General features: G+C 33.7%; 1 pseudogene; it reads left to right on the top strand.

The window, feature by feature from the left end:
* Positions 1 to 4,349: 4,349 nt before the first annotated feature.
* LOC145288418 (U2 spliceosomal RNA) lies at positions 4,350 to 4,483 on the top strand (annotated as a pseudogene).
* Positions 4,484 to 12,199: the final 7,716 nt, after the last annotated feature.

Raw genomic sequence — 12,199 nt, 5'->3', positions numbered from 1 at the left:
CCTTTCTTTTATTAGGTATCAGAGTAGGTATCAAGATTTCTACTTCTATACAAATGTGATATTTCAGATCTGTACATAAAAAATTTGTTGAATATATAGGTTGAGAATTGTTCTGTGTCGCTCTCTCTCACACACACACGCATTCTCACTTTTATAGATATAATAGATAGATTACTCTAGATATATTTCCATATGTCTGAATACCCTATATACAAATTTTCAAATCTGTAGATAAAAAAATTTGTTGAGTATATAGGTTGAAAATTGTTCTCTCTCTCTCACACACACATTCTCAATTTTAGAGATATAATAGATAGATTATGCTAGATATATTTCCATATGTCTGAATACCCTATATACAAATTTTCTAATCTGTAGATCAAATATTTGTTGAATATATAGGTTGAAAATTGTTCTTACTCTCTCTCTCTCTCTCTCTGGCTACCTCACACACACATTCTAACTTTTATAGATATAATAGATAGATTATGCTAGATATATTTCCATATGTGTGAATACCCTATATACAAATTTTCTAATTTGTAGATAAAAAATTTGTAGAGTGCATAGGTTGAGAATTGTTCTCTCTATCTCTCACACACACACATTCTAACTTTTAAAGATATAATAGATTATGCTAGATATATTTCGATATTTCTGAATACCCTATATATAAAAATTTGTTGAATGTATAGGTTGAGAACTGTTCTCTCTCTCTCTCTCTCTCTCTCTCGCTCACACACACACACATTCTCACTTTTATAGATATAATAGAAAGATTATCCTAGATATATTTCTATTTGTATGAATACTCTATATACACATTTTAAAATCTGTAGATAAAGAATTTGTTGAGTATATGGGTTGAGAATTGTTCTCTCTCTCTCTCTCTCTCTCTCACACACACACACACACATTCTCACTTTTATAGATATAATAGATTATGCTAGATATATTTCCATATGTCTGAATACCCTATATACAAATTTTCAAATCTGTAGATAAAAAATTTGTTGAGTATATAGGTTGAGAATTGTTCTCTCTCTCTCTATCACACACATTCTCACTTTTATAGATATAATAGACAGATTATGCCAGATATATTAAAATATGTCTGAATGCCCAATATACAAATTTTGAAATCTGTAGATAAAAAATTTGTTGTATACATAGGTTGACAATTGTCCTCTCTCTCACACACACACACATTCTCACTTTTATACATATAATAGATAGATTATGCTAGATATATTTCTATATGTCTGAACACCCTATATACAAATGTTCAAATCTGTGGATAAAAAATTTGTTGAATGTATAGGTTGAGAATTTTTATCTCTCTCTTTTTCTCTCTCTCTCTCTCGCTATCTCACACACACGCATTCTCACTTTTATAGATAAAATAGATAGATTATGCTAGATATATTTCCATATGTCTGAATACCCTATATACAAAGTTTCAAATCTGTAGATAAAAAATTTGTTGAATATATAGGTTTAGAATTGTTCTCTCTCTCTCTCACACACACATTCTAACTTTTGTAGTTATAATAGATAGATTATGCTAGATATATTTCCATATGTCTGAATACCCTATATACAAATTTTCTAAACTGTAGGTAAAAAATTTGTTGAGTATGTAGGTTAAGAATTGTTCTCTCTCTCTCTCACACACACACACACACACACACAAGTTCTCACTTTTATAGATATAATAGATAGATTATGCTAGATATATTTCTATATGTCTGCCTACCCTATATACAAATTTCCAAATCTGTGCCCAAAAATGTGTGGAATATATAGGTTGAGAATTGTTCTCTCTCTCTCTCTCTCACACATATTCTCACTTTTATAGGTTATATAGGTTGAGAATTTTTTGCTCTTTCCATCACTCACATTCACACTTTTATAGATATAATACATAGATTATGCCAGATATATTTACATATGTCTGAATACCCAATATACACATTTTCAAATCTGTAGATAAAAAATTAGTTGAATATATAGGTTGAGAATTGTTCTCTCTCTCTCTCTTTCTCTCTCTCTCATACACACATTCTCACTTTTATAGATATAATAGATAGATTATGCTAGATATATTTCCATACGTCTGAATACCCTATATCCAAATTTTCTAATATGTAGATAAAAAATTTGTTGAATATATAGGGTGAGAATTTTCCTTCCTCTCTTTCTCTCTCTCTCTTTCTCACACACACACAAGCTGAAAATTGTTCTCTCTCTCTCTCTGACTCTCTCTCTCTCTCTCACACACACACACATGGTCATTTTATAGATATAATAGATAGGTTATGCTAGATATATTTCTATATGTCTGAATACCCTATATACAAATTTTTAAATCTGTAGATAAAAAATTTGTTGAGTATATAGGTTGAGAATTGTTCTTTCTCTCTCTCTCACACACACATTCTCACTTTTATAGATATAATAGATTATGCTAGATATAGTTCCAAATGTCTGAATACCCTATATACAAATTTTCAAATCTGTAAAGATAGAATTTGTTGAATATATAGGTTGAGAATTGTTCTCTCTCTCTCTCTTTCACACACATTCTCACTTTTATAGATATAATAGATAGATTATGCTAGATATATTTCCTTATGTCTGAATACCCTATATACAAATTATCAAATCTGTAGATACAAAATTTGTTGAGTATATAGGTTGAGAATTGTTCTCTCTCTCTCTCTCTCACTCACTCACTCACTCACTCACACACACACACACACATTCTACCTTTTATAGATATAATAGATTATGCTAGATATATTTCCATATGTCTGAATACCCTGTATACAAATTTTCAGATCTGTACATAAAAATTAGTTGAATATATAGGTTGAGAATTGTTCTCTCTCTCTCTCTTCTCTCTCTCTCTTTCACACACATTCTCATTTTTCTAGATATAATAGATAGATTATGCTAGATATATTTCCATATGTCTGAATACCCTATATACAAATTTTCTAATCGGTAGATAAAAAATTTGTTGAATATATAGGGTGAGAATTGTACTTACTCTCTCTCTCTCTCTCTCTCTCACGCACACATTCTCACTTTTATGGATATAATAGATAGATTATGCTGGATATATTTCCATATGTCTGAATACCCTATATACAAATGGTCAAATCTGTAGATAACAAATTTATTGAATAGATAGGTTGAGAATTGTTCTCTCTCTCTCTCTCGCAACCTTACACACACAACCACACGCAAACATTCTGACTTTTATAGATATAATAGATCGATTATGCTAGATATATTTCCATATGTCTGAATACCCAATATACAAATTTTCAAATCTGTAGGTAAAAAATTTGTTGAATATATAGGTTGAGAATTGTTCTCTCTCTCTCACACACTCACATTCTCACTTTTATAGATATAATGTATAGATTATGCTAGATATATTTCTATATGTCTGAATACCCTATATACAAAGTTTAAAATCCGTAGATAAAAATACGTTGAGTATATAGGTTGAGAATTGTTCTCTCTCTCTCTTACGCACACACACACACACACACACACACACACACACACACACATTTTCACTTTTATAGATATAATAGATAGATTATGCTAGATATATTTCCATATGTCTGAATACCCTATATACAAATTTTCAAATCTGTAGATAAAAAATGTATTGAATATATAGGTTGAGAATTGTTGTCTCTCTCTCTCTCTCTCTCTCTCTCTCTCTCTCTCTCTCTGGCTACCTCACACACACACACATTTTCACTTTTATAGATATAATAGATAGATTATGCTAGATATATTTCCATATGTCTGAATACCCTATATACAAACTTTCAAATCTGTAGATAAAAAATTTGTTGAGTATATAGGTTGAGAATTGTTCTCTCTCTCTCACACGAAACTGTGCGCTCGGCTTCTTCCCCCCCTTCCCACCCCAAATGCTTGGGAAACTGTGCACTGTTTTTGTTGGTTTTCAAGCTGCCTCTTCCCCCCCACACACACACAGTTTAACAGTAGTAGGAGGTCAAGAGAAAGAGGGTGAGAGAGAGAGAAGAGTAAGTTGGTGAGAGAGAGAGAAAAGAGAAAGAGGGTGTTGGTTTTATATTTTTATTATCGTCTAATATTTTGAAAGCTGAATTTCTAATAAAATGTGCATCTATAGGAGATAATGCCTGGGAATGTGTTCCTCCCCCCCACAGTTTAACAGTGGTGTGACGTCAAGAGAAAGAGGGTGAGAGAGAGGGAAGAGTAAGTGGGTGAGAGAGAGAAAGAGAGAGAAAAAAAAAGAAAGACGGTGTTGGTTTTGTGAAAAAAGTTGTTATTTACAATTGTTCGCATTCTTGGCCTTTTGGTCAAGATCAAAGTGTAGTATCTGTTCTTCAGATGCTGCACTTCTATTTCTTGTTCTCTTTCGGTGGAGGAGAAATCCTCCACGACTGAGACAATTTTTATTTTTGTACCTTTTCTCCACGTTAAAAAACGACCCTGGTGTCTAACTCTGTCCCGTGGGGAGGCATAGTAAATAGGTACAATTGTTCGCCATTAGTGGATGTTGACGTCACGTCACGTGACATGACTAAGCGTTTTTTTTTTTAGTATGAATAACATTTTTTGTTTTAATTATAAAGTCTACACTTAATTTTATAGAAAATGATGTATATATAATAGAAAAAAAAAAATTACTGGTTTTGTTGGATTCAAGTGGATCCCCCCCTCCAGTTTAAGAGATAGCAGGTCACGTGGTAATATACAAAATGGCTAGCGTAAATATAAAGATCGGTTTTTTTATCGACGAATATTTTGAAAGCTGAATTTTTTTTTATTCCTGTACATTTTTTCCTGATATTTTTCGTTAAAACTCTTGTATAAATACTATTTTTAACCAGTTAAATACGTTGGAGACATTGTCATGGAGTTTAATAATCTCTAGAACAAAGCAGAAGAGAAATTACAAAAGTATCGGTAAAACAAAGTGTTTGTTTACATTTGTTCGCCATTACTGGATGTTGACGTCACGTCACGTGACATGACTAAGCGTTTTTGGATTATGTAATATTAACATTAAAATGACAGGTTTTTTGGGGGGCCCCCCTAGGAGAGAAATGATCAGTTCACCCCCTTTTAATGGTCCGTTTGGTGTGGAATTTCGATATTTGTCATGCGGGTGATCAAGGTTCAATATGATACATAATTTGTCAACTTTGGTTGTGTCTGTCAAAAGTTTGAGCTGACGTCACGTCACGTGACACGTATTGAATAACGTTAAAATGACAGGTTTTTTGGGGGGCCCCCTAGGAGAAAAACGATCAGTTGACCCCTTTCTACTGGTCCGTTTGACGTGAAATTTCGATATTTGTCATCCGGGTGATCAAGGTGCAATATGATACCAAATTTGTCAACTCTGGTTCCGTCTTTCAAAAGTTTTAGCGTTACAAACAAACATACATACATACATACATACATACATACACACCGATTTTTGCCTTTTATATATATAGACTAGCAGGGCTACCCGGCGTTGCTCGGGACCGTATAAACAATGAAAAAACAAAAGCAGATATTGAACATATGTTTTATTCTTAGGGGAGACGAATCTTTCATCTCTATGTATTATTTGTTTTATCTACCCCCGGACTGGTATTGTTCATGTTTTATCCCTAGCATAGGTAATTTACAGCATGTATATGAAATTGTTTTACCTTAGGGAGAAGAGAACAGGTAATATACAACATAATGTGTCTATATTACATCCCTGGCAACGCCTAGAAACCAGCTAGAACATGTATTTCAGTCAATCTTTATTACATCCTGGGCTATGCCGGGAAACCAGCTAATCTCTATTTAGTGACTTGACCACCAAAATACCTCCCTAAGTGTGTCCTTTCTTTTGAACTTATTAGATATAGGTATCTAGAAATGTGTGTGAAATTTTGTTGAATGCATTGTTCACTATGATTTTCTTATTGTTCTACACAATATCAACTGTAGCGAAATAAAACAGTAAACTTAGTGTAGTGTTAGAATAAAGAGCAAAGGAAAAAATTAGAATCATATTCTGTAATTGCAAATCTAAATTTGCTAGCGTGTACCAGTATTTGCCAGGTTGTGGAAATTTGGAATTTATAACGTATGTAGTGGCCTTTTCCTAGATACCTATTGCTAAAAATTATACTTTCATTTTGTTAGAAAAATCTCTCTTCGGATGCCCTGCATCATCCAAAATAAAAACAAATATTTTTATAATTGTTTCAGTACATTGCTACACATTGTGAAATTTGTTGACGTTTGTAAAAAAAAATCATGAATGTGCTTATATTCCAAAAAAGAAAATATCAGTGCACAGTATTGAAAGTGTTTGAGATTCAAAAGTCTGTAACATTTCTACTAACTTCATAAGATGTCATGTGAGAAACTTAATTGAATATCAAGACATTATCTGAAGCGTTTTTATTTTGGTGTAACGTATGTGTTTACAGTGAACCGTAACTTTTAATAAACAGCTTGGTATGCAATGACATAGGCTAAGAATCTTAGACAAAATATATATAAATTGGAAAAATGTGTGAACAAATGAAAAAAAAATGATCCGCTCCACTTGATGACATCAAGCACAGTAATATTTTAGTGAAGAAAATATGAAATTGATGTTCAGTGATTAGTTTGGATGAATGAGAAAATGTAATTGTTTGATGCATAAAAAATAACTCATTTGCTGTATTTGATATTAAGCAGCAAAATATAGTGATTTGAATATTAAGGAAAACATCAAATCAGATTATATAAAAAAAAAGATGAAATTAGAAAATATATATTTTCTGTTTATGAGTTTTGCCAATCAAAATTTTGTGGCAGAAATTGGGTGATTACCATGCAATTTTATTTTGATAAAATTCTTAAATTATTTCAATGTTTATTATAATTTCTTATTAGTGACTTGTTATCATCAAAATCCGCCCCAAAGAGTGTCCTTTCTTTTATTAGGTATCAGAATAGGTATCCAGATTTCTACTTCTATACAAATGTGATATTTCGGATCTGTAGATAAACAATTTGTTGCATATATAAGCTGAGAATTGTTCTCTCTCATTCTCTCTCTCACACACCCACACATTCTCACTTTTATAGATATAATAGATAAATTATGCTAGATATATTTCCATGTGTCTGAATAATCTATATACAAATTTTCAAATCTGTAGATAAAAAATTTGTTGAGTATATAGGTTGAGAATTGTTCTCTCTCTCTCTCTCTCCTCTCACGCATGCTCACTTTTATAGATATAATAGATAGATTATGCTAGATATATTTCCATATGTCTGAATACACTATATAAAAATTTTCTAATCTGTAGATAAAAATTTGTTGAATATAAAGGGTGAGAATTGTTCTTACTCTCTCTCTCTCACACACAGACATATTCTCACTTTTATAGACATAATAGATAGATTATGCTAGATATATTTCCATATGTCTGAATACCCTATATACAAATTATCTAATCTGTAGATAAAAAATTTGTTGATTATATAGGTTGAGAATTGCTCTCTCTCTCACAGACACACACATTTTCACTTTTGTAGATATAATAGATAGATTATGCTAGATATATTTCCATATGTATGAATACCCTTTATAACAAATTTAAAATCTGTAGATAAAAAATTTGTTGAATATATAGGTTAAGAATTGTTCTCTCTCTCTCTCTCTACCTCACACACACCCACACACACAAACATTCTGACTTTTATAGATATAATAGATAGATTATGCTAGATATATTCCATATGTCTGAATACCCTATATACAAATTTTCTAATCTGTAGATAAAAAATTTGTTGAATATTTTCAACCCTTATCCTCGAGTGGCGTCTGGGCCTTGATAAGTAGTAATGCGTATTTAGCAAAATATAAATATATATATATATAACAAATTTACTGAATTTCCATTACTAACGATTACTGTATTGTCCAATTGACTACTGCGCTTTTCAACCCTTATCCTCGAGTGGCCTCTGGGCCTTGAGAAGTAGTAATTACTAACGATTACTATATTGACCAATGGACTACTGCACTTTTTAACCCTTATCCTCGGGTGGCCTCTGGGCCTTATTGTCCAATTGACTACTGTGGACTTTTTAACTCTTATGCTCGAGTGGCCTCTGGGCCTTGATAAGTGGAAATGACCAAGTAACAAAAAATAGGTATATAACAAATTTACTGAATTTCCATTACTAACGATTACTATATTGTCCAATTGACTACTGTGCACTTTTCAATCCTTATCCTCGAGTGGCCTCTGGGCCTTGATAAATGGTAATGCGTATGTAACAAAATATACATATATATAACAAATTTACTGAATTTCCATTACTAACGATTACTATATTGTCCAATTGACTACTGCACTTTTAAACGCTTATCCTCGAGTGGCCTCTGGGCCTTGATAAGTGGTAATACCATCGAGTGGCCTCTGGGCCTTAATAAGTGGTTGTGCCTAAGTAACAAAAAATAGGTATATTACAAATATCCCGCATTTCCATTACAACCGACTACTACGGTGCACTTTTCAATCCTTATCCTCGAGTGGCCTGTGGGCTTTGATAAGTGGTAATGCGTATTTAACAAAATATTAATATATATATAACAAATTTACTGAATTTCCATTACTAACAATTACTATATTTTGTCCAATTGACTACTGCACTTTTCAACACTTATCCTCTAGTGGCCTCTGGGCCTTGATAAGTGGTAATGCCTATCTAAACAAAATATAAATATATATATAACAAATTTCCCGACTTTCCATTACTAACGATTACTATGTTGTCCAATTAACTACTGCCATTTTCAACCCTTATCCTCGGGTGGCCTCTGGGCCTTATTGTCCAATTGACTACTGTGCACATTTAACTCTTATCCTCGAGATGTATCTGGGCCTTGATAAGTGGAAATGCCTAAGTAACAAAAAAATAGATATATAACAAATTTCCCAAATTTGACTACTGTGCACTTTTCAACTCTTATCCTCGAGTGGCCTCTGGGCCTTGATAAGTGGTCATATATATTTTTTACAAAATAAAAAAAAAGGTTGGAGTCGCTGAATAACTCATCCTCCCGTTAAAGCGGTTCCATCCTCTTTCCCCAATTTGACTACTGTGCACTTTTCAACTCTCGTCCTCGAGTGGACTATGGGCCTTGATAAGTGGTAATACATATTTTATGAAAAATATATATATATATATATATATATATATATATATATATATAACAAAATAGGTTGGAGTTGCTGAATAACTCATCCTCCTGTTAAAGCGGTTCCATCCTCTTTCCCAAATTTGACTACTGTGGACTTTTTAACTCTCATCCTCGAGTGGCCTATGGGCCTTGATAAGTGGTAATACATATTTTTTTATAAATATATATATATATATACCAAAACAGGTGTGAGTCGCTGAATAATTCATCCTTCTATTAAAGCGATTAAATCCTCTTTCCCAAATTTGACTACTGTGCACTTTTAAACTCTCATCCTCGTGTGGCCTATGGGCCTTGATAAGTGGTAATATATAGTTTGTACAAAATATATATATATATATATATATATATATATATATATAACAAAATAGGTTGGAGTCGCTGAATCACTCATCCTCCCGTTAAAGCGGTTCCATCCTCTTTCCCGAATTTGACTAATGTGCACTTTTCAACTCTTATCCTCGAGTAGCCTATGGGCCTTGATAAGTGGTAATATATTTTTGTTATAAATATATATATATATATATATATATATATATAAAAAATAGGTTGGAGTCGCTGAATAACTCATCCTCCCGTTAAAGCGGTTCCATCCTCTTTCCCGAATTTTACTACTATGCACTTTTCAACTCTCATCCTCGAGTGGCCTATTGTCCTTGATAAGTGGTAATATATATTTTTTAATAAAAGTATATATATATATATATATATAAAAAAATAGGTTGGAGTTGCTGAATAACTCATCCTCCCGTTAAAGCGGTTCCATCCTCTTTACCGTATTTTTTATACAGTGCACTATTCAACTCTCATCCTCGAGTGGCCTATTGTCCTTGATAAGTGGTAATATATATTTTTTAATAAATATAGATATAAATATATATATAAAAAAACAGGTTGGAGTCGCTGAATAACTCATCCTCCCGTGAAAGCGGTTCCATCCTCTTTCCCGAATTTGACTACTGTGCACTTTTCAACTCTAATCCTCGAGTGTCCTATGGGCCTTGATAAGTAGTAATATATATTTTTTACAAAAATATATACATACATATATATAACAAAATAGGTTGGAGTCACTGAATAATTCATCCTCCTCTTAAAGCGGTTCCATCATCTTTGCCGAATTTGACTACTGTGCACTTTTAAACTCTCATCCTCGTGTGGCCTATGGGCCTTGATAAGTGGTAATATATATTTAAAAATAAATATAGATATAAATATATATATACCAAAATAGGTTGGAGTCGCTGAATAACTCATCCTCCCGTTAAAGCGGTTCCATCCTCTTTCCCAGATTTGACTGCTGTGCACTTTTCAACTCTAATCCTCGAGTGTCCTATGGGCCTTGATAAGTAGTAATATATATTTTTTACAAAAATATATACATACATATATGTAACAAAATAGGTTGGAGTCACTGAATAATTCATCCTCCTCTTAAAGCGGTTCCGTCATCTTTGCCGAATTTGACTACTGTGCACTTTTAACTTGATAAGTGGTAATAGTTTGTACAATAGTTTGTACAATATATATATCTATATATATATATTACAAAATAGGTAAGAGAGAGAGAAGAGGGTGAGAGAGAGAGAAGAGAAAGAGGTAGAGAGAGAAGAGGGTGAGAGAGAGCAGAGAAGAGGGTGAGAGAGAGCAGAGAAAGAGGGTGAGAGAGAAAGAGGGTGAGAGAAGTGAAAGAGGTAGAGAGAGAAGAGGGTAAGAGAGAAAGAGGGTGAGAGAGAGAAGAGGGTGAGAGAGAGAGAGGTAGTGAGAGAGAGAGATAAGAGAAAGAGGTAGAGAGAGAGAAGAGGGTAAGACAGAGAGAGAGAGGGGTAGTGAGAGAGAGAGATAAGAGAAAGAGGTAGAGAGAGAGAGAGAAGAGGGTGAGGGAGAAAGAAGAGGGTGAGAGAGAGAGAGAAGAGGGTGAGGGAGAAAGAAGAGGGTGAGAGAGAGCAGAGGGAGAGAGAGAGAAGAGAAATAGGTAGAGAGAGAGAGATGAAGGTGAGAGAGAGCAGGGAAAGAGGGTGATAGAGAAGAGAAAGAGGTAGAGAGAGAGAGAGAGAAGGGTGAGAGAGAGCAGAAAAAGAGGGTGAGAGAGAGAGAAAGAGGGTCAGAGAGAGAGAGAAGAGAAGAGAAAAAGGTGTACACAGAGAGTGAGAGAGAGAAGAGGGTAAGAGAGAGAGAGAGAAGAGGTTGAGAGAGAGAGAGATAAGAGAAAGAGGTAGAGAGAGAGAAGCGGGTGAGAGAGAGAAGAGGGTGCGAGAGAGAAGAGAAAGAGGTAGAGAGAGAGAAGCGGGTGAGAGAGAGAGAAGAGGGTGCGAGAGAGAAGAGAAAAAGGTAGAGAGAGAGAAGAGGGTGAGAGAGAGAGAAAGAGGATGAGAGAGAGAAGAGAAAGAGAGAGAGAGAAGAGGGTGATAGAGAAAGAGAGTGAGAGAGAGAAGAGAAAGAGAGAGAGAGAGAGAGAAAGAGGGTGAGAGAAGAGGGTAAATGTGCATCTTTTTTTATAGTAGGTAATGCTTGGGAGACTGTGCACATTGCCTCCTCCCCCCTCCCCCCTATAAACGCGGTTCCATTCATAAGAAAACAAACTCGTATAAAAGTAATTTTCGTGTATTTAAGCGGCCTTATACTGATAGCCACCCCTCCCCCTTCCAGTTTAACAGAGTTAGGAGGTAAAAACAAAATGGCTAAAGCCTTGTTTACATGGTAAACTATAGCAAAGAGCATAGTCATCTTTCTTCGCCGGTAAAAAACTTCAAGCAAAAATAAAAACATTTTCCCTACGTCAATTTTTATGTAATTTTGGGATTCTTCTTTTTGAAGTGCGATAAATCCGTTGGTAATAACGGTTCGACTCTTAAACTAATATTTAACTGTGTTATAGTATCAATGATACTCCTCGCAGGCAGCTTTAATGTACGTCAGAGGCTC

Source organism: Euprymna scolopes, chromosome 11 (genome assembly GCF_053919585.1).
Source record: "Euprymna scolopes isolate OS-2025 chromosome 11, ASM5391958v1, whole genome shotgun sequence".
NCBI classification, from domain to species: domain Eukaryota; kingdom Metazoa; phylum Mollusca; class Cephalopoda; order Sepiida; family Sepiolidae; genus Euprymna; species Euprymna scolopes.
This window is presented reverse-complemented; position numbering and strand designations above follow the sequence as displayed.